Source organism: Canis lupus, chromosome 24, assembly GCF_003254725.2.
Source record: "Canis lupus dingo isolate Sandy chromosome 24, ASM325472v2, whole genome shotgun sequence".
NCBI lineage: Eukaryota > Metazoa > Chordata > Mammalia > Carnivora > Canidae > Canis > Canis lupus.
In genome coordinates this window covers 24,987,970-25,009,081 of record NC_064266.1, presented here as the reverse complement: position 1 = coordinate 25,009,081, position 21,112 = coordinate 24,987,970, and the positions used below count along the sequence as shown (strand labels likewise).

The 21,112-nt window shown below is 49.7% G+C and overlaps 1 protein-coding gene and 1 long non-coding RNA gene across 6 annotated transcripts in view; both read right to left on the bottom strand.

Annotated features, from left to right (window-relative positions):
• Positions 1–21,112, bottom strand: part of EPB41L1 (erythrocyte membrane protein band 4.1 like 1) — a 143,547-nt gene that overhangs the window by 86,144 nt on the left and 36,291 nt on the right. The gene's annotated exons all lie outside the window — the stretch shown is intronic.
• On the bottom strand, positions 1,613–9,597 carry LOC125753474 (uncharacterized). 2 transcript variants are annotated; one of them, XR_007405406.1, is made up of 3 exons: positions 9,469–9,597; positions 8,975–9,064; positions 1,613–2,040 (listed from the first exon to the last, which is right to left on the bottom strand). It is a non-coding gene; the product is annotated as an uncharacterized LOC125753474 (long non-coding RNA). The 2 variants fall into 2 exon arrangements; XR_007405407.1 differs by having other exon boundaries at positions 9,546–9,595.

The following is a 21,112-nucleotide window of genomic DNA, read 5'->3' as shown; positions in this document are numbered from 1 at the left end:
TCAGAGTGGTGAGAGTGAGCCCCACATTGGACTCTATGCTCAGCATGTAGTTTGCTTGTCCTTCTCCCTCCCTCTCTGCCCCTTTCCCGCACACATGCTCTTTCTCTCAAATAAATAAAATCCTTTTTTTATAAAAAAAAAATAGCAATAATTAAAGTACTAGCAACAAAGCAGCTACTTTATCTTTACTCGATGCTCTAAACGATCTCTGAGAAGCAGGACCTAGTAGTCCCATTCTACAGATGAGGAAACTGAGATGTAACTTGTCTAAAACCACGTAGCTACTATTAATGGTCTACTGAGGTGGTACTGTGAATGAAGAAGTTTTGCCTCCCACGTTCATTGATAGTTGGGCTATGACTATGTACTGATAATTACCAAAACTGAGCAATGGGTTCATAGAGGTTCACTATACTATTCTCCCCACTTTTCTGCCTGTTTGAAATTTTCCATAATAAAGTTAAAATCAAGAAGAAAGGACAACAGAAAGATGACTGATGAGCGTGTGAATTCTAAGTCTGGCTTGAACTTAGAAAACCCGTAAAATCATCCAAACTTAGAAATATTTTGCTCTGACAGTTTTGAAGGTCAGGAAAAGGCAAGCATACTGGAACCCACTTAGAAGCCTCTCTTTCTCCATCTTTCTATACAATTTTCTGTCTCTGCATTGTTGCTAGGAAACCAGCGAGCCAGGAGAATCCCAGTCTGGGGGGCTGGGCCCTCTGCCTTCCTTCGCTGCCTCTCTGGAGGCTGTGGTGCCCCTGCACCCAGAGCTGACCCCATTGGGCAGTCTCCTGGGGGTTCATGAGCTGTATGCTGGCTGAGATCCCGAAGGCCGCTGGGAGAGAGGTGAGTGTAAATCCAGAGAACAATGATTAAAAAGCAAAGTACTGGCCTCTCTCTGCAGGTCCCCAGCTCAAAAAAACTCCCCAGCAGTCAGAGGGCCTTTAATCAAGTCTCCGGAGAGAGTGAAACACACACAAGGCAGGAGAGTGACCAAGGGAGTGTGAATGAGAGAAACTACTCAACAGAGGCAGGAAGTGTGACAGGTGGGGAGAGGGCGGCCACTGGGAGGCAGTACAGCATAATGGCAGTACAGACTCTGGCAGCAGGGCATCACCGAATCCGGCTCCAAGGCTTCCTATCTGGGAGATGTCTTCACCTCTCTGAGCCTTCATTCCTCAGCTGCAAATGAAGGACAATTCTACTACGATACAGAGCAGACATAAGGATTGAATAAGGCAATACAGGTCAAGTGTGTAAGCACACAATAAATAGTGGCTTAAAAAACTGCTAACCAGGGGCGCCTGGGTGGCTCAGCGGGTTAAGCATCTGACTCTTGATTTCAGCTCAGGTCATGATCTCAGGGTCATGAGATCCAGCCCTATTTTGGGCCCCACACTGAGCATGGAGCTTGCTTGAGATTCTCTCTCTTCCTCTGCTTCTGCCTCTCTCTCTCTCAATTCTTCCTCCCCCCCCCACTCCGTGCATGCACTCTCTCTCTCTCTCTTTCAAATAAATAAATCAATCTTAAAAAAAAAAAAAGCGTTAACCACATGATCCAGCAATTCTGGGATATACCCAAAAGATTTGCAAGCATGGTCTTGAAGAGATACTTGTACATCTGTGCTCATAGCAGCGTTATTCACAACCACCAAGAAGTAGAAGCAACACAAGAATCCAACAACAGATGAATGGATAAACAAAATGTGTCATACACATATGATGGAATATTATTCAGTCTGAAAAAGGAAGGAAATCCTGACACATGCAAGAACGTGGATGGACCTTCGAGACATTATGCTCAGTTAAATAAATAAACCAGACACAAAGAGACACATACTGTTTGATTCCATTTATAGGAGATGCATACAGTAGTCAAATTCACAGAGGCAGAAAGTGAAGTGCTGGTTACCAGGGGCTGGAGAGTTGCTGTTTAATGAGTACAGAGTTTCAGTTTTGCAAGGAAGAAGTTCTGGAGATGGATGTGGTGATGGTTGCCCAACAACATGAATGTACTCAATGCAGCTGAACTGTACACTTAAAAATAGTTAAGATAATAAATTTATGTTATGTGTATTTTACCACAGTAAAAAAATAATAATAATTAAAAAAAGAAAGTACCAGGCATAAAACCCAAAAACAGAGTAAGAGACTAAGAGACAAAGCTGAAGAGATAGGAAGAACTGGAAAAGTATGCAGAAACGGGGTGATCCAAAGAGGAGAAACACACTCCACATGCACACTCTTCCAAAGCCATGGAGCACAAATGGAGGACTTTCCAGCAAGGGCATGCACTTCCAGGGTGCTCAGGGCCTGCTTCCTACCCTGAATTCTGCCCCCAAACAGGGGCTGTTCTCATAATCACTAAGAACAGGCCTATAAGAGAATCTGGCCCCACTCCTCCCCGCTGCCTGGAATCATCGGGGAAAAAGGGAAGGATGGAAGCCCAGAAGGAAGTGAAGAAAGGAATAACAGGTAGAGACAGCAAAGCAGCAGAGCAGCATGTGAAAAGGCCCTGAGGTACGAGCCATGTGTGGGGAGCACTCCAGGGTGGCAGGATGCTCAGGCATGTTGAGGGAAGTAGAAAGGAGAGAGGGGGGCAAATGGGGAAAGGACTTTACTGACCACCACCATGCTAGACACTGTCCCGCATCATCATCTTAGTAATGTTTAAATTCATCCTGACTGGCAGGTATTCATGTCCCCATTTTATGGAGAAAGAAATGAAAATTCAGATAGATAAAGTAACTTGCCCCAGGAAACACAGATGGTAAGCAGACAGTAGGGATTCAAAAACCAGCTAACTCCTAACTCCTGCTTATTTCTTCAGCCCCTGGGAGATTAGTACAAAAGGCCAAGACCATGCGCTCTAGAGTCAGAATCCCAAATCCACACTATCCCTCACTAGCTGTTTGATCTGGAGAAAATTTCTTAACCTTCTGGGTGTCCATTTCCTCAGCTGTTGAGTGGGAATGAACATAGCACCTTTATCATATAGTTTTAAGAGAATTAAATGAATATCATACTGTGAGAAAAGTGCATTGTGCACAGTGAAAACATAAAGTAGCTTTTATTATTCATTATGCTTAGCCTTCTAGGTACTCCCCTACAGGCCCCCACAGGCCAACTTGCCACCACTGCTTGTCCCTGGCTGAGTCGAGTGCAGTCTTTGGAGCAAGGCATAGGCCAGACCCAGATCCCTGAGAGTGCTAAGACCTCAGGCAGGGCAGTAACCTTGCAGGAGCAGCAGGAACATCCTGGAAATGACCTCCTCCATGCTCTGGTTTCAACTCCATGGCCTAAGTAAGTTGTTCTGCAGATGCTCAGTGGGACATGGTCTAAGTAGCCTCCATACTCATGGAGTGACCATAATAGAAACAAGCAGGGCTGCCAAGTTACCTACCTACTGGCCTCCACCATGGGCTGACCCCTGCCCCTCAGCACCTTCTGGGATGAGGTGACCTGCAACACCAGGAAGGCCTTCAGAGACCCTCTAATTCCACCCCTCGTCACACAGATCAAACACCAAGGCTGGAGATAAGTGGGGATCTATTGGGGGTCACACTGTGAACCAGTGGGCAAAGCTAGAACACAACACTGGGCCATCTAACTCCCTGGTCATTCTGGTTTATTTTGCCATTCCTACACTTTGTCATGTTGAACACAAGTCTACATATTCAACTTTCAAGAGGTTTAGTCACTCTTGCCTAACTTATAGTCCCTATAAGCCGAACTCTGGGAGGTTGGCCTTATGGGAAAGGCAAGAACTCCGGGGACAGGCAAACTGCATTCAAATCCCAGCTCCACCACATCTGTTGAATGGCCCTTCATTTGTTTATATAGAACATGGTAGGGATCCCTGGGTGGCGCAGCGGTTTGGCGCCTGCCTTTGGCCCAGGGCGTGATCCTGGAGACCCCGGATCGAATCCTGCGTCGGGCTCCCGGTACATGGAGCCTGCTTCTCCCTCTGCCTATGTCTCTGCCTCTCTCTCTCTCTCTCTGTGTGACTATCATAAATAAATTTAAAAAAATAAAAAAAATAAAAAAAATTAAAAAAAAAGAACGTGGTAGAAATCGGCAGCTAAGAGGGTAGGTTATAGCACTTCCCAGAGGGTGAGCCACTCTACCAATCACTGTTTCAGTTTCCCCTTCTGTAAAGCCTGCCTCACATAGTCATGAGGACAGAATGAGAAAAATATAAAGGACCTGGTACAGTGCTTTCTATGCTGTAAGCACTCAATAAACAATGTCTATTGCTGGTACTATTATCTCTAATGCCAAGATCAGAGCATGCCGCCAACAGGTAGCCAAAGGTACCTCAGTCTCAAAGCTCAAGCTTTCTCAGCTTCTCTCATGCAATCATGGGGTATTAAAACTGGCAAGGGCCCCATTTTACAGGCAACAGAGTTAAGAGTCAGAGGGAAATGACTTGCTCAAGGTCATGGAGCAAGTTAATGAGTTAAACTAGAACCCAGATCTCTTGACTCTTACTGACTTAAAATTTTTCTAAAGATTATTTATTTATTTATTCATGAGAGACAGAAAGAGAGAGGCAGAGACTTAGGCAGAGGGAGAAGCAGGCTCCTTGGAGGGGGCCCAATGTGGGACTCAATCCCGGACTCCAGGATCATGCCCTGCCGAAGGCAGACGCTTAACTGCTCAGCCACCCAGGTGTCCCTTACTGACTTAATTCTATTATCATGAGCTCTTACTGTCCAGGCAGCTGTGCCTGTGTGTGGATCTGGGGGGAAGAGACCACAGAACTGAGCAACCTTGCCATCATGGTGGACGCAGGTCAGAAGTAGGGTGGAGCTCCATGCTGGCAGACAAGGCCAGCTGGGCCAGCCGCCAAAGTAGCACCATAGGCACAGCTCGGGGCCCTCTCATCAGCTACATAATAAAGTAATTATGGGATTAGGGATAAAATTAGTCACTTGTGTAATTAATTTGCTGAGAACCAGAAAAGAAAGGGCCTTTTTGAAGAGTTGTTCCTTGGCCCTTCCCATGAGTATTGCTGCAGAGGCACAGATGAGTGAACATACACACAAACACATATACACACAGCAGTGATGGCGACAGATGAACAGGGCTACTTGGCTTCCTGTGGTAGTTCCTCACCAATCCTAGCCCTGAAGGCAGGGGCTACATTCCATGTTTGCCTCATGGAACACTTCTGTCACAGCATCACAGGGTAGGCTGCCTTCCCTCAGAGCCCTCCATCACAGAGGATCTGGTGATATGGTCTCTTATGCCTCTCTCTAACCACAGCATAATTAGGCCTGGGTTCCCCTGGCTCTTCCTCCATCATAGAGGCTGGTGGTCCAGTTCCAACAGTAAGTGGGGGTCCACCAATCCAGAGAGACTCCTGGTATTCATTGGTCACTGTGATAGACAGAATAATGGCCCCCCAACGAGGTCCATGTTCTAATCCCTAGAATCTGTATGTTACCTTGACTGGCAGAAGGGACTTTGCACATGTGATTAGGTTAAGAATTTGAATTTATATTATCCTGAATTATCCAAGTGGTCCCAATTATATCAATCATAAGGTCCTTATAAGTGAAAGAGGGAAGCAGGGGACTAAATGTTATAGAAGGAGGTGTGATGATGGAACCAGAGTTTGGAGTAATGCATTGCTGGATGGAACCATGAGCCAAGGAATGTGTGGCCTCTAGAAGTGGGAAAGGTCCAGGTACATGGTCTGCCCTAGAGCCTCCAGAAGGAGTGTAGCCGTCAACACCTTGACTTTAGCCCCATGAAGCTCAATCCAGACTTCTGACCTCCAAGACTATAAAGTAATAAATCTGGGTTATTTTAAGACACTAAGCATGTGTCAATTTGTTACAACAGCAGTAGGAAACAAACTAATATAGCCACCTAAGGAGTGACACTTGGAGCCCACCTTTGCCTCCAGGATTGAAGCCCTTGATGAAACTCTCTCCCCAAGGGCCAGCCAGGAGCATTCTTGGGGCCAACATGTACCCTGAATGCACCTCTAGAGATTAGGCTTGTACAGGGGCCCCAAACTCTTACCCAGAGAAATATCTTTGGGGAAACAGCACCCCAGAAGAGGAGATAAAGGGAAATAGTTCTGGAAGGAAAGGGTAAGGTCCCACCTTACAGCTCCACTCCAGGGGCTCGGCCCCTCTAACACATTCTCCAACATAGAGACATCGGCCTCCATAAACCAGATCATCCCCAGGGGTAGGCTGGCAAGCCTGGGTTCTGGCCTCAGCTTGGCCCAAGTCACTAGGTGGCTTCCTCTTTCTGAACCTCACCATTGTCATCACACCTTGTGAGATAGTCACTCTCATCATGCCCATTTTATGGCTGAGGAGATGGACTCAAGCAGCTGCAGAGGGGAGCCTGGTTTGAACCTAGGCTGTCTCACTCCACAGCCCTACCCTGGCTCCCTCTTAGTGTGAACAAGGGTAGACAGAGGATGGTCTGGAGCAGCCCCTCCACACAAGGAACAGCTTCTACAGACCTGAGGGGGTCAAAGCCAGCCTGCCTTTCCAATCTGGAAGTTGGGCTTTAAAGTGGCCCAGCAGCTGGGCAAGATTTACTGAGAGCCTACATGGTATCCACAGCACTTGATCTTGGATTCCCTCCCTGGCATCCCACCCTAACAGGCATCATCTAAAATACAGAACAAGCACTTCATGCAATGCTCATTGCAGTGTGTGATTCATAAGAGCAAAGACTGGAAACAATCTGAATGACCGGTAACAGGAAAAAGGGTGAATTGATTTTGTATCTGATGGAACTCTCTGGAATGACACAGAAGGCTGCTTTGCATATACCACTATGTGAAACTTGCAGAACAGCCCCAAAGATGCCCCAGGGAGGACTATGGCTACCTAAGAAAAGGGCAAAGGGAAAAAGTAGGAAGGAAACACACCAGACTCCCGACCATACTAAGGCATCATTTTTTCCCTCTTCTTGTTTTTAAACATCTCCGTGTTGTTACTTTCATTATTTAAAAAAGAAAGTCTTATTTAAAAAAAAAACAAAACAATAGTAGGGGCACCTGGGTGGCTCAGTGGTTGAGTGCTGCCTTTGGCTCAGGTCATGATCCTGGGGTCCTGGGATCGAGTCCCACATCAGGCTCCCCACAGGGATTCTGCTTCTCCTTCTGCCTGTGTCTCTGCTTCTCTCTCTGTGTCTCTCATGAATAAATAAATTTTTAAAATCTTTTTAAAAAAAGAAAAGAAAACAGTAATCATGATGAAGCCCTGAGGAACCCACACCTGAGACACTGAGGAGAAAAAGGGAGGACAGGAGAACAAGAGCTGGCCAGATAGACAGTGGCAAAGCTTGAAAGAAGGGTGTGGTGTTGTGGAGATGGAAGAAAGTGAAGGAGAGGGGATTCCTGGGGTCAGCATGGCCTGGGAGGCGCCGATGCCCAATGCTGGCCTCCCTGCCCCCAACTGCATTCACAACACAAGCCAGGAGCCAAGAAGGCTCTTGTCACTGATCCCCCTACGCTCCTCACTGAGGTGTCTCTGAGTGCTCCTACCATGACCAGCGTCCTCAGGGGCAGCATTTCCAAAGCAAATCAAGCACCAAGAGAAGCAATGGTGTGCCAAACCCATGGCCATCCACTCCCATCCTAGCCAAGCAGAGCAGAGGAGGCCTCACATAGAAGAATCTGGTCAGGATTTTCCTGATCCGTAACCACTCACCAATTCTACCAACAGTGTTTCTACAGGAACCCACATCTCTCTCTCTCTCTCTCTCTCTCTCTCTCACACACACACACACACACACACACATCACACATATACATATTTGCTCCTTGGGACCTTCCTCAGCTTCTCTGACTCATCTGTTGCTTCCTGGATATAAGCAGACACAGAAGCATACCTGAGTCACATACCTGTTCACACATCTTCCCACCCCCACACATACCCCACCAGCTTGCTTCCTTCTCTTGAAAACCCCATTCCTCCCTCTCTCCACCTACTTCATCATGGACCTCAGGTCAACCAGAGCACAGAAGGGAAGGTCCCCCAGCAATTCACATCTGGCTTCACTGTGCCATCCCTGCCTCCCTCCACATGCATGGCAGGCAGTGGCCAAGTCTGGGTTGCTGCTTCTAGAGCCCAGAGGTGGAGGGAGGCTGGGTTACAGAGCTAACAGCTAAACCAGGATCTGAGGGCCAATGACCTAAGAAGCCACCTCTGACCCTCAATCTAGTGAGCCAACAAGGAGGAGGGCTGAGTCACTACCAGATGTCCCCCATTACACCCCCATTCTAAGGCAACTGGCATCCCTGCCTTCTGCCCACAGCCCAAATGTATGGGCCATCCTCCCAGGCAGCCTGTGGTAATGAGCATGGCTGGGCCAAGACAAGGCCAGTATCAATTAGGCCACCCCCTTTCCTGCTAGTGAGCTCAGCCTCTTTACTTTGCTCTGATTTCAGCTCATCTGAAAAATCCTCATTTGAGGTCCCTGGAGGATCTTAAAAGTGTTATTCAAACATTAGCTCTGACACATGGCCTCCCCCACTCAGACATCACCCGCCCCAGGCAACACTTTTTTCTTCCTGCTTTTTGGCACTGCCAGGAATGAGCAGCTTCTGTGGTCTGCCATGTGGCACCACAGGTCCTGCCACTTCAAGCCCTCCAATCCTGACCTGCCCCGGCTCCCTGCCATTTTCAAGGGAGAAACAGGGGAAGGGGTCTTGGTGCGTCCTGTATGGCAGACATGTGATTTTGTTCAATGTCTGTAACAACTCCCTGAGGTGTCATTATGATTCATGTGCCACAGATGCCAAAACTGAAGCTGGGCAGCCCTGCCAAGGTCACATAGCCAACACGTGGCTGAGGCAGGCCCAGAACCCAGGACTACTGAGCTCCAGGGCTCTCCCGATGGCCCTGCCCACCCAGCCTGCCCTGTTCTGCACACTGCCCAGCCGCTCCCTGAGAAGAGATGGGGTATCCATCACTGGCTATCCCTAACCTATTACCCTGAGCCTGAGTCCAGGTGGAAGGAGCAACACAGGAGGCGCTGAAGGATTTGGGACCTCTAAGGAGAAGGTTGAGAGAACACAAAGTTCCTAGGAAGGAAAACAAACAAAACACAACAATGTGAAGAGCTATTTGCAACTCCCTTATTCTGACACGTGTCTAATATGAGCACCCACAAGAGGCGGCATCGTCAGGGGCTAGATGGGAGGACAAAAGGTCAAAAAGAAGAGTTTGTGGGCTGCGTGGTCAGAGAATTCAGAATGGGAAGGACCAGAGGTTCAGCCCAATGCCTTTGTTTTTACAGGTAGGGAAACAGAGGCCCAGGGAGGGGAAGGGGCCCATCTAAGGCCAAGAGTGAGTCTGTGGCGTGCTAGGATTCAGATGCAGATCTTCTGACTCTTGCCTTAGCTTTCTAGGACCTAAAGAATGAAGAGCCTGGAGCAGACGCTCCCTGGGATACATGAATGAGCGAATGAACAAGAGGACCCACCACCTCTACAGCTGAGCGAGCAGAGCACAGAAACCTATGTGGTGCTTCCATGGGAACCCCAGCTTGCTCTGGTTTCTCACCCCATGAAAGTGGAGGCAGGAGGAAGGCCCTTCCATTCACCAAAGCTGAAGCTCCAACCAGGAACCAATCACAGCCCTGGAAGGAGGCAGAAACTTTGGTTCCCATGGCAACGCAGACAAAGGCCTCTCAACACAGCTATCAGCTGGAGTAGGGATGTGGACTGCCTTCCACCCCATCCAGATAAGGTTCCCCTCTCCTTTTCTCATTAAGGAAGGAGTCAACCCAACTGTTCTGTTCTTACCCCCAACCTCCAGTGGCGTCTCTAGGCCCAGCTCAGATTGGAAGGGTGGAGACGGATAGGCTTCTGAGTTGGGGACTTCAGACGGTAGTTGAGTCTTGCCCAGTCGTGACTTTCTACCTTTCTACTGCCACCAGGTGTGTGCCTCCGAGCTGGGACAGGGGGTGCCTATGTGCATGTGCGTCAGTTCATGGCCCACACTCTCCTCTAAGAGGCAGTGCCAGCTGCAAAGCCACAGAACAGCCTGGAGCAGGCACCTGGCCCAGGCCCAGCTCTGACATTAATTCACAACTGGACCCAAGCAGGTCTCCTCTGCCTTCTCCTGGGTCTCAATTTCCCCATCTATAAAGTGCAAGACCTAAGACCTATAGTTCTCTGGAACGACAGCCCCCAGTCCTCACTCACCAAAAAAAATAATGGGGAGAGGGAACAAGTCGGAGCTTACCTTTTGAAAGGTCACCTAGCCCTGGTCAAGGGACCTGGAATACACAACCTGTCCCACTAACTGGAATTGTCTCTTTCCACCTACTTTGAGGAAAATGAAGAAAATCACAGGAAAAGTGATGAGCCCTGGAAAAGAGCTTCCAAATATCCCCAGCCTTGGTCACCTACAGGCCCAGCCGCCCCATCCCTCACCCAGGCCCTAGCCCCACAGGGAGGAAGTGTATACAGTGTTTGAGCAAGCTCTCTTGTCACTAAGGGAGGGGTCACTCACTCAGAGATTTCAGAAACATTTCCCATACAGAGTCAGAAGGAAAAAAGAAATTTCTCAGGAAGTTTCACAAGTCCAAAAAAGTCTAAGTATTGACATCAAAACCCACACAGAAAAAAAAAAAAAAACAAAAAAAAAACACATACGTTCGCCATGCTTTCAGCTCTGTAATCCCTCAGTCACCCTATGGAGAAACCCTGCAGCCATCCAGGACGGGGCAGCCTTCCCTCACCTCCCACCCCCACCTCCATCAGGCCCTGTCCCCTGGTCCGGCCCCTTGTCTCCAGGGCTACTTGCCCGAGTTTCTCAGTGCCTGCCACAGCCCGTCCACTGGTCTCCGGCCTCCGGCCTTGCCCCTTCAACCCCTCCTCCCACTGCCAGAAATCAGATCACTTCATTCCCAACCTGACACCCTGCAGTGGCTCTCATGGTCCCCCAGATAAAATTCCAGCTCCTGGCCCAATATACAAATGCTCAGGGGCGGGGCCCGCCTCAGCTCCACTTTCCTCTCCTGACATCCCAACAGGGACAGTGAATTCCAGGCCCTCCGGGGCACCCTCCTATTTCATGTCTCTGCACCTTTTTCTGTGCGCTGGTGATTCCTGCTACCTCAAATACCCTTTCTGAAGCCCCCACTGCAGACTGAAGATAACCTCTCTCTTTACTGAGTGCTCAGTACGTGCTAAGCCCTATGCATTCACTACTTCATTTCTGTCCCTAAGGCCTTAGGAGGTGGGCTCTGAATGCAGCCTGTTTACATCTGGAGAAACAAAATGAGATGTGTGGATGGGCAAGGAAGAAGTCACATGGTTGATAAAAAGAGGAGCCAGGATAGAAATCCAAGCATCTGACACCCCAGTCACCCCCCCGCCCCAGGGACAGTACAATGATGAGCAATGTTGAATCAAAAACCACAGCATGTTCCCAACAGCACTGCTTCTGCTTCCATATGGGCCTTTGGGAATAGTTTGCCTCAGAGAGTGCTTCCAGAGAGGCCCCAGCCTAGTCCCTGAGTATGCCCCCAACCCAGCACTCCCTGCCACCACCACACAGCATGAGCTCTGCAAGCACACCCAGTGTCTGAGCTCACACGGCAGAAGTATAGCTCTCTAGTTACACTTAATGACCCAGCAAGGACTCCCTGCAACGTCTTTTAGGAAGTCTAAACTCGGCCTAGCATCAGGGACCGCCAGGACCTGGTACCAGTTCATCTTCTCAACCTTGCCCACATGCATATGTGCTCTAGCCACAACACACTGGGGGGTATTCACCTTCATTCAGCATGTTGGTTCATACTAAAGCCTGCTATTTATTGAGCACCTACTAAGGGCCATGCAGTAAGCCAGGTGCTCAACTAGCACTCTTGTGTCTCTACAACTCATTCATTCACTCATCCAACAAATCCTTCCTGAATATCTACTATGTGCTATATAATGCAGAGTTAAGAGTGAACATGACATTGAAAATAAAAGACAAATGGTTACAAATTGTGCTCAGTGTAAGGAGGAGCCAAGAGGCAAAGGCAGAGAGTAGTACAGGGGGGCAGGGAAGAGAGGTGTCTAAGAAAGCTGACTTGTAAAGGAGAAGGACCTAAGGCTGCCAAGAGCCATGGAAAGAGAATTCTAAGCAGAAGGAAAAGCAGGTATAAAGGTCCTGAGGTAGGGAAGAATTTGTTAAACAGAGAGAAGACTCCTGCAGCTGAACTAAATGAGCAGTGGGGACCTACATGACTAGAGGGGGAGGCAGGGACCAGCTTATTCAGGGCCCTGCAGGCCATGGTAAGGAGCTGAGTTTATTCTAAGAGCAGGGGAAAGACACTGAGTGACAAGGTCTGATTTGTGTTTTACAAACATCACTTTGGCTGCCACTTGGAAAGGAGACTGGGGAATATAAATAATGTATGTAACTTATGCAAAGTAACTGGCATTGTGCTGGTTCAATAAATGTGAATTCCCTTTCCTTCTCTCTCCACCCTATCCCAGGCTGGAAATGTCCTCTTTAGCTTCTATTCCTTCTTCTGATCTATATACATTGTCAGAATTTGAATTTTCTGAGGACATATGATCTAGATACTTTTTACTGTCAGATGCAGTCCAGCAAGATGAATTTGCCTGGTGTCATACAGTGGGGCTGTGGTGGTGGAAGGCAGAGGGCCTGCTCTTTCCCCCTGAACCAGACCCTAAGTTGATCTGAAGGTCAGGAGGAAGCAGAGGCAGCAAATGCTGAGGCTTCGCCCTGAGTTCTTGTTCTCCCCACCTTATCATGGAGCCGCTCAGAAAGCCTGGTTCTCAGGCAATTCCAGGCTCAGAATAAGGGGAAGGGGGCTTGAACCAGCTCCACCTCTAGGTACCTCTCTTTCTGCTTAAGCCAGACAAGCGCAGACCAGAAAGCCCTTCTAATGGAGCCTGGATACTTGTGAGGATGTTAGCTCATCCCATCACCACTCCCAGGAAGCAAGCAAGGGTCATGGCCCTCATCTTACCCGTTCAGAACCTGAGGAGTCGGGTGTACTCTAACTTGCCCAGGGATGGAGACAAAACGGTAGAGCAGAGCTTTAAAGGGAATCATAGTATGTGGCTACATGAGGATTGAAGAGCCCAAAGCCCCATTGTACAGATGGAGACACTGAGGTCCAGTAAGGGATTGGCCCATGGTCACATGCTGAGGAGGAGTTCCAAGCTTCTGCTTTCCAGCTGCTCATGCGTGTCCCTGAGAAAGGTGGGAAAGAGGACAGAGGGGACAGTGGGGGGTCAAGAACAGGGCAGCTCAGCCTCCTCTGGCTTGTGCCCTGCCCGAGCTCCCACATTTCCCACAGCTCATGGGTGTGGCAAAACCTGCCAAACCAGTCCCCATGCCAGGGCCAAGTGGCAGAGCCCAGAGCTTCAGGGCTTTGGGTGGGTAGGCTACAGACACCAAGATGGGGGGGGGCAGGGAGGATGAGGACAGACTCCTCCTCAGTCTGCCAGCTGGGCCACACGGGCACTGCTCCAGGGCCAGGATGGGTGCTCACAGCTGAAGCACTCTGTCACCTAGCATCAGGCACAGCCAGGACTCACCAGGCCTCCTATCCCCAACAGGCACGAGGACTGCCCTCTGTTTCCCTTCCTCCTCTGGAAACTCAACATGTCAGTTGTCAGTGCCACCAGGGAAGAGGTCCTGGAATTTATCTGAGAAACACAGCAGGAGGCAGGGAAATGTGATAAAAGTGATATCGCAGCTACCAAGATGGAGTCCTGCCACCCTATGACTTGCCAGGTACACACAGGCTCTACCCTTTGTCCTCCCCAAAGGCAATGACCCAAATCTAGCTGAGTCCAGGATGCGACCATGGGGATTGGGGATCAGGAGAGCTGTGTTCTCACATAGTTCTGTGATGCCCAGTGTAGACCCAGGAAAACCTGTCTTTCTCGGGCTTTAGTTTCACCAGCCTTCCTGTGGAGGTGCTAGGTCAGCTCCGTGGTTTCAGGAGACTTTGAGGTTTTCTCTCACCCCATCTCCACCCCATCTCACACTTCCTTCTGCCCAAAGGAAAGCCTAAGAGTGCACACCCAACAGCGTGCCCAGCCCCTACTAGTCAGGGCTGGCCTCTGTGTCAGGGGCTGCCTTGCTGGGGAGGCTAGGCCCACAGGACAATGAGCAAATTCTCAGGTCAAACTGAGTGGGAGCTGATGATGCTACCAACTTTTTCCAGGTGCTCAGAGACCCATTCAGAAACCATTCCTGAGGCCTGCAAGATCCAGGAACCAACGCTAGGGCAGAAAGCGATCCTGGCATCAGCCTAGGCTCCTGTGAGCATGGGACACATGAGCCAGGCAGGTGCTCCAAAATGTCAGAGACTATTCTCAAATCTCAACTAATCCCCTCCTTTGGTAGCTAGGGAGGAAAAGTCCCAGAGAGAGGCAGGGACAGCTCTAAGGTCACACAGCAAGGCACAGCAGAGGAGGAACCACTAACTAGAACCGACTCCCAGCCCAGGCCACCTCCCACAGCAGAGGCGTTTTTCCAAATTCAAAATCATGCACCCCACATGCTCACCACCCCTTAGGAGCTGCCAGAGACTGGTAAGAAGTCTGCTGTTCAACACCGAACATGCGTTTGTCTGCTGTGCTCACCTCTGCACCCTGGCACGTGCAGGGTCTGGCAGGAACTCAGTGACAACTAGGTGATTAAATCAAGACTCATTGGAGGGATGATTGGAGGTATCACCTACCTTGAGGCCCAAGCACCGGGGTGGGGGTGGGGGGAGCAGGACATGGTCGAGAGAAAGGATGAATCTGGCTTTTCAGGGCTCAGGATGCAGACAGGCCATACAGAAAAGGCAGGGACGCTGTTGGCACAGAGCTCTAGAAATCCTAGGCCCAAAGGTGAGAAACAAGTTGTACACCACTCACACCACGGCACCTCAAGGCCTGTGTATGTATGTTTCTGTGACTTGACAAGGCCCCTGAGCCTGTCCCTCTGTCATTTATTCCATCAGTCACCCATTCTACAAAAGTTCTGGCACAACCATCAGGGTGAGTAATAATTGCCACCACCACCCCCCCACTCCACTTCCCTGTCAGGGCTGCCAGGCCCAAAGGCTGAACTCCCTACACCTCTGGCCAGGAGCTGGGCTCCCTGGAGAGCCAAGCTGAAGTTGTGGCAAGCCACTTGCTCTGTAAGACCCACGACTGCGTTTGTCAAACGAAGATGGCCACTGCCTTCCTGCCTCCACTCAGAAGTGCTCTGAAGGCTACATACAAGTGGTGGATGTGAACGTGCTTTGTAAACTGTAAAGTGCCAAAACAATAGATTATTAGTAACAATAACACTGCCATCACCAGCCTCCCTGGCCCCACAGAATCCCAATCTCTAAATGGCAACTACCAGCATCACTATAGTTATCAAGGACACAGTAACACCCACCAGCTATGAAGCACTCAACTGTGTGCCAGGCTTGGTGCTATCCACATGGCCTGCATGCTCTCGTCTGAGTTCCGTGACCTCCTAAGCAAGCACCATTGCTGTTTCCATTTTACAGATGATAAGACTGAAGCCTAGAGAAATGAAGCATATCATTCGAATTCACACAGGAGGTGGCAGCGCGGGGGTCTGCCCTCAAGTGTGTCTGAGTCTGGAGCTCGAGCTCCTTTCGGCTTCATCCCATTCCACTGCCTGTGTGAGAGCACGTCACCCTTGTAAAAGCGACGCCCCATCTGCCAAAGCCTGCCATGGCCCCGAAGGGATGTGGTCACGTCACTGACCTTTGTAGCAGTAACCCTGAAGGTAGATAGGACCGGCTAATTTTGTTGTCTCTGTTTGACAAATGAGGCAAATGAGCCCCCAGGAAAACTTGGCAACCACACGACTTAACTCATTGGCTACCGAATACCAAAAATACAAAGGACTGTAGAGAAAGGATCCTGACAGGGAAACTGAGAAAGGGATGTGCCCGGGTCATTTGTTCAGATCTTTCCTGAGACCTTCTCAGGAACACACATAGGATGAAAGCAGCATATGATATTCTAGTTTTGTTTGTTTAAGATTTTATTTATTTATTCATGAGAGACACAGAGAGAGAGGCAGAGACACAGGCAGAGGGAGAAGCAGGCTCCCTGCGGGGAGCCCGATGCGGGACTCGATCCCAGGACCCCGGGATCACGACCTGAGCCAAAGGCAGACGCTCAGCCACTGAGCCACCCAGGTGCCCCTGCTACTCTAATTTTAAAATGCTATCCCTACACCAAGTGCTGTCCTAGTCTGAGTCTTCGTTTCCCCAGGCACAAAATGAGAAACTAACCTTGGTCAGCAACAAGTTCTAGAGGCCAACACGGCTCCTGTGAGGCCCATGAGGCCAGTCTCAGAGCCTCTGCTCCCTGCCACCCCCCAACTCTATTCACAGAGTTGTGCAGCTATCACCACTATCCAATTGCAGAATCCCAGTTATTCTTACCAAGTACTGAGCTGCAGCCCCCAGTGTTCCTTAGGAACCCAGGGCTCTCCTTGGTTTGGGCCAGACAGCACTTTTCTAGGAAAGCCCAGGGCACCCCTAGCACAAATTTCTCTGGGGGCAGAAATAGAGCAGTAAGTAAACATTTAGTGGATGCTGTGTTTCACTTGGTGAAACAAAGTTGTGGGTTTGCTGGGAAAGGGGCCCAACACATCCACCCAGTCCAAGCTTTTCCCCTTACCCCCACTTCCCTCACTAGCTGTCCTGAATGCAACCATTGTGCTGACCCTGGCCTCAGTTTCCCCATCCCCTCCCTGAGCAGCAGGCTGAAACACATGCTTCCAACATCCCACAGAGTGGGGGGTCCTCCCCAACAAATGGCAAATCTCATCCACCTTGTGGGAAGAAAAAGGCCAGCCTGTTAGGTCAGCCAAGACTGGCCAGAGCAGTAGGTTAAGACTGGTTGGTGAGCTCTCAGATCCAGAACTGATGAGTAGAACTTTATTCCACAGGCCTTAGGAAGCTTGGAAGGCTTGAACTGGAGTCATAACCCCCACATACCAGGCTGAACCAAAGATGGAGTGTCAGCAGCTGTCCTAACAGCCATCGGCACCGGGCAATGAGAGATCAGGATTCCCAGACATTGGCTTCTCTCTTCTAGCCCCACTCTGCCTCTCATTAGTTGTGTGGCCTTGGAGAAGTCACTTAACTTCTCTGAGCCTCCACTAACCCTCCCACAAAAGGGATAATTATACCTTTGATACCTTACCTCTCAGGATTACGGGGGAAATAATCTGATGAGATGAAAAGCCCTTTGTAGGAAAAATATAAGGGACTTTGATTCTAGTCCAGGGTGAGCCAGGTGGTAAGGGCTGGGAGGATGAAAAACCCTCCAATGAAAGAACTCCTCTGCCCTTCCCTACCTCTTTTCCCTCCATAGAAATGCTGGAAGCCCTCCAAGAAGGGTTGGAAAAATCCAGAGATCCCAGAGAAAACAAGGGTCACAGAAGGAATGCTGGACATCTGGGTCTTGTCTGGACAATACTTGCGAAGCCTGGGCCCCCCAGAGACAACCCCTCTAGCTCTCAGGCAGCAAGCCACAGGGGAAGGATCTGTATCCACACGGGATGGGATGGAGGCTGGGGAGCCTCTAGGGTAGGCAGAGTAAGCAATGGGGAGGCAGGAGGGATGGGGGGAGGAGGCTGTTCTCCTGCTGAGTCTCCCACACTTTCTCCCCTCCTACAGGAGACAATGGCAGAGACACCTTCATGTGACAACTGCACTTTCACCGAACCTCAGCTTCCTCATGTGTAACGAGGGTGATGCACAGAGTCCAGCTGGATAAATGTGACTGCCATTCTTCCAACCTTTGAAACCAAGGAGGCTCCCAGAGCCAACAACACACTCTTTCCCCAGTTGTTAGTTGCTTGAAGAAAAATCTGAGGGCACTTCCAGGACAGAGCCCAGGCTCTGAGGGCACTGGGCACTACCTGCTTTCTGCCAAGGGGGAGGAGACTAGCTGAGCATGGGCAGGAGGAACGGGGCTGCTCTGTAGGTTGGAGGTGCGGGCTCTAGCCTGCTGCCTGGGGATGAGATGGGCAATCCCACCATCTGCTGAGGCTGATAGAAGCCATCCTGCTTCCTTGAGCTCTGTGCTGTTTGGAGGAGAGGCTGAGCCCTGGGCAGTGGAGTACAGTGGGCACCTTCCCCACCCTCTGCCACCAGGAGGGAGTGAACAAAGGATGAACACCTGTTAGTGCCCAAGTAGGAGAGAAGGTAAAGGTACTGAGCTCCTGTGCACAGCTGGAGATAATCAAACCTCTTCATGTCTCTGAAAAGAAGAGTATGGAAGGGGGAGGGCTCCCTCTCTGAAGCCTGAAAGACAGCTGGCCACCCTCCTCCCCTCGCTCTAGCTCTGGTCAAACTGAACTGCTCCTGCTTCTCCCATCCATGCCTCTCCTCTGGCAGCTCCCTCCTCCCGGAGAGACTTCCCAGCCACATCCAACCCCTCAAGGCCTAGGTAAAATGTCCCCTCTTCCAGGAAGCACATTTTGACTGCCATGCCCAGGCTGCTCCCCTTCCCCTGAACTCTCCCTCTGAGCATCAGGTGTACCTTTCCTGTCCCTCACCAGTGGCAATTTGTACTGTTGACTACATCACAGCCACACCTCCACAGGTGTATTTCCTCTCTGGGGGACACAGATGATGGTATTGGCTCCTAGCACAGGCTTTGGAGCTAGGCAGGCCTGAACTCAAACACCAGGTTTTGCCATTTATTAGACATCTGCCCGTGGGAAAGTCACTTATCTGTCTGTGCCTCAGTCTTTTCTGGAAAATGGGCGCAATAATAGTACCTACCCCATAGGGTTGTTGTTGCAATTAAATGAAATAACGCACACTACGGATTCAGCACAGAGTCTAGCACCAAGCAAGAGCTTAATAATGGAACTTTTTTGCTCCACTGACCTTTCAGGAGGCTCGCAGATGATTGTTCTGTACATCTGCCACAGAGCCACGAGCTGGATGGATGGATGGATACATGGATTTCTACGGAGGCAGATCTGCAAAGAGCATATGGAAGCCCTTTCCCCCAGGCTGAACAGTGGAACCTGGGAGGGGCTGCCTCTGCAGGTCACGAGCTCCACGTTGCAGAGCAGCATGCCAGCAGATATGGGATGGCCACTCGAACTGCTGACCAGAGGCAACAAATGTGGTCGTAGAAATGGGCTCCTGGCCTCTTCTCATTCAGCATGTGACCTCGGCCTCTCATTAACTGTGCCTCGGTTCCCCATCCATACAATCGGGATGGTAACAGTACCCACCTAAGAGACATGGATGGGTACAATTTAGTGAGGATTAAATTAAATAATACCTATAAGGCAATAGAACATACTCAGCACGGGGAGAGTAATTCAATAAATATGACCTGTTATTATCATCATTGATATTTGCATTACGATCACTGAAGAGAAGAGTTAGAGCCCCTTGCGGGCCTATGAACTGTTCACTGTCTTATAACCCAGGACTCCACTAATATCCTAGGGTACTCTCATGGCTCTGTGTGCCCGGCAGGCTTCACTCCCCTTCTGGTTACAGCCCAGCCCCCTCATTAGCTACATAGATAGTAGACAAATGACCAAGGCATGGCCACTCAGAATGTCCCTATCCCCAAGCAACAATGACTGTCCCAGTTAAAGTCCTTCCCTTGGATTGATACATAGATCCTAAAAGAAAAAATAGTTCCTTTTTTCTGTTTGGGTTGCTAAGCTGGACAGATAGTTCCTAATAAGAGCAGGAAGGAGACACAGCAGTGGTAAGAGAGAGATGGAGAGTCCACTTGACTCCTCATCCTTCAATTCCATGAACTGCTCCAGGATTTGTTAGAGTCCTTTTCTGGTTTAACCCACTTTGAGTTGAGTTTTTGTCACTTTATTTATGAAAAACCATGCCTAATTGTACAGGCCCTGATCTGTGTAAGGTGTAGGCTTACCTTAGGCTTAGGTGTGGGCAGGGCAGGACAGAAGGAAGTATTATAATTGCTCCTGGACAGTCTGGCATAATCTCTATCATCTGGGCTGCAAGGGACTGTCTACAAAGCATGTTCTCAAGAATCATCCTGATCCAGTGGTCTTTAAACATTGCTTCCTGGAGCCTTGAGAATCTACAGAGGGAATCTGCACCTCTCAAAATACTCACGGAACAAGGGCTGTAAGGAGGGCAGCAAGATTCTGGGTAAACTGCCACTAATTCAACCACAACAGTTTTGCTACAAAAACTATGTATTGGGATTCTGCTACCCCAAATGATTGGAAATACGCTATTCTAACTGACTATCAGAAGAGCACTAAGGAGCCAGGGCTGATGTGTCCATCCGCATTGTTCAGAAGAGAAATGAGACCCAGTTCTGGACATGCACATGATTCCCAGTGTTTCAGGTTCCCTGTGAAAATCTATTGCTTCTCACATTTTCTGTCTCCTCCAGTAAACCGATGGTGCTTAATACCTAGAGTCTCATCTTTCTTGGCTCTAACCCCTACAGAGCTGCCTACTTCTGAACCTGGCTCCTTAGGGGGCTTCCAGAAGCTTGAGGAACTTGGAGAATAAATGTGAGCCAACTTCCACCTCCCTGTACCATGCCCACACGCCCCCTCACACACCACATGCACACATACACACTTAGTTCCCCCTCTTCCTACCCATTTGCCCAAATGTCAGGGAAACACCAGCAGGCCCCCTCCTGGGAACTCCTAATCCACCTCCTCTATCCTGGCTAGGCTGTGGCTGTGGACAGAGGATTCCTTGTTCCCAGTGCTTCCTGACCAGAGGGCCCATGTGCTGGCAGGAAAAAACCAAATCATTCCTTTTAACTAGAGCTAAAGCCACCCCTTACCCCCACCACCCCCAGAGCAACAGGCTCCCAGCTCTGCTTGGCATTTACTCTACCTGCCCCAGCTGGCTCCATCCTGCCTCATCCCCATAACCCCTGCTCCCTAGACACACACACACACACACGTACACACACAGGCATGCACACACACAGCCGCACATACACACAGCCGTGCACACACACAGGCATGTGTGCACACACACACATGCACAGAGTCCCTTGGGGTACAGAGGTACCTCCAATCTAGTCAAAAATAAAACCCAGAGGATTCTGGAAAGACAACATCACAAACCTGGGCAC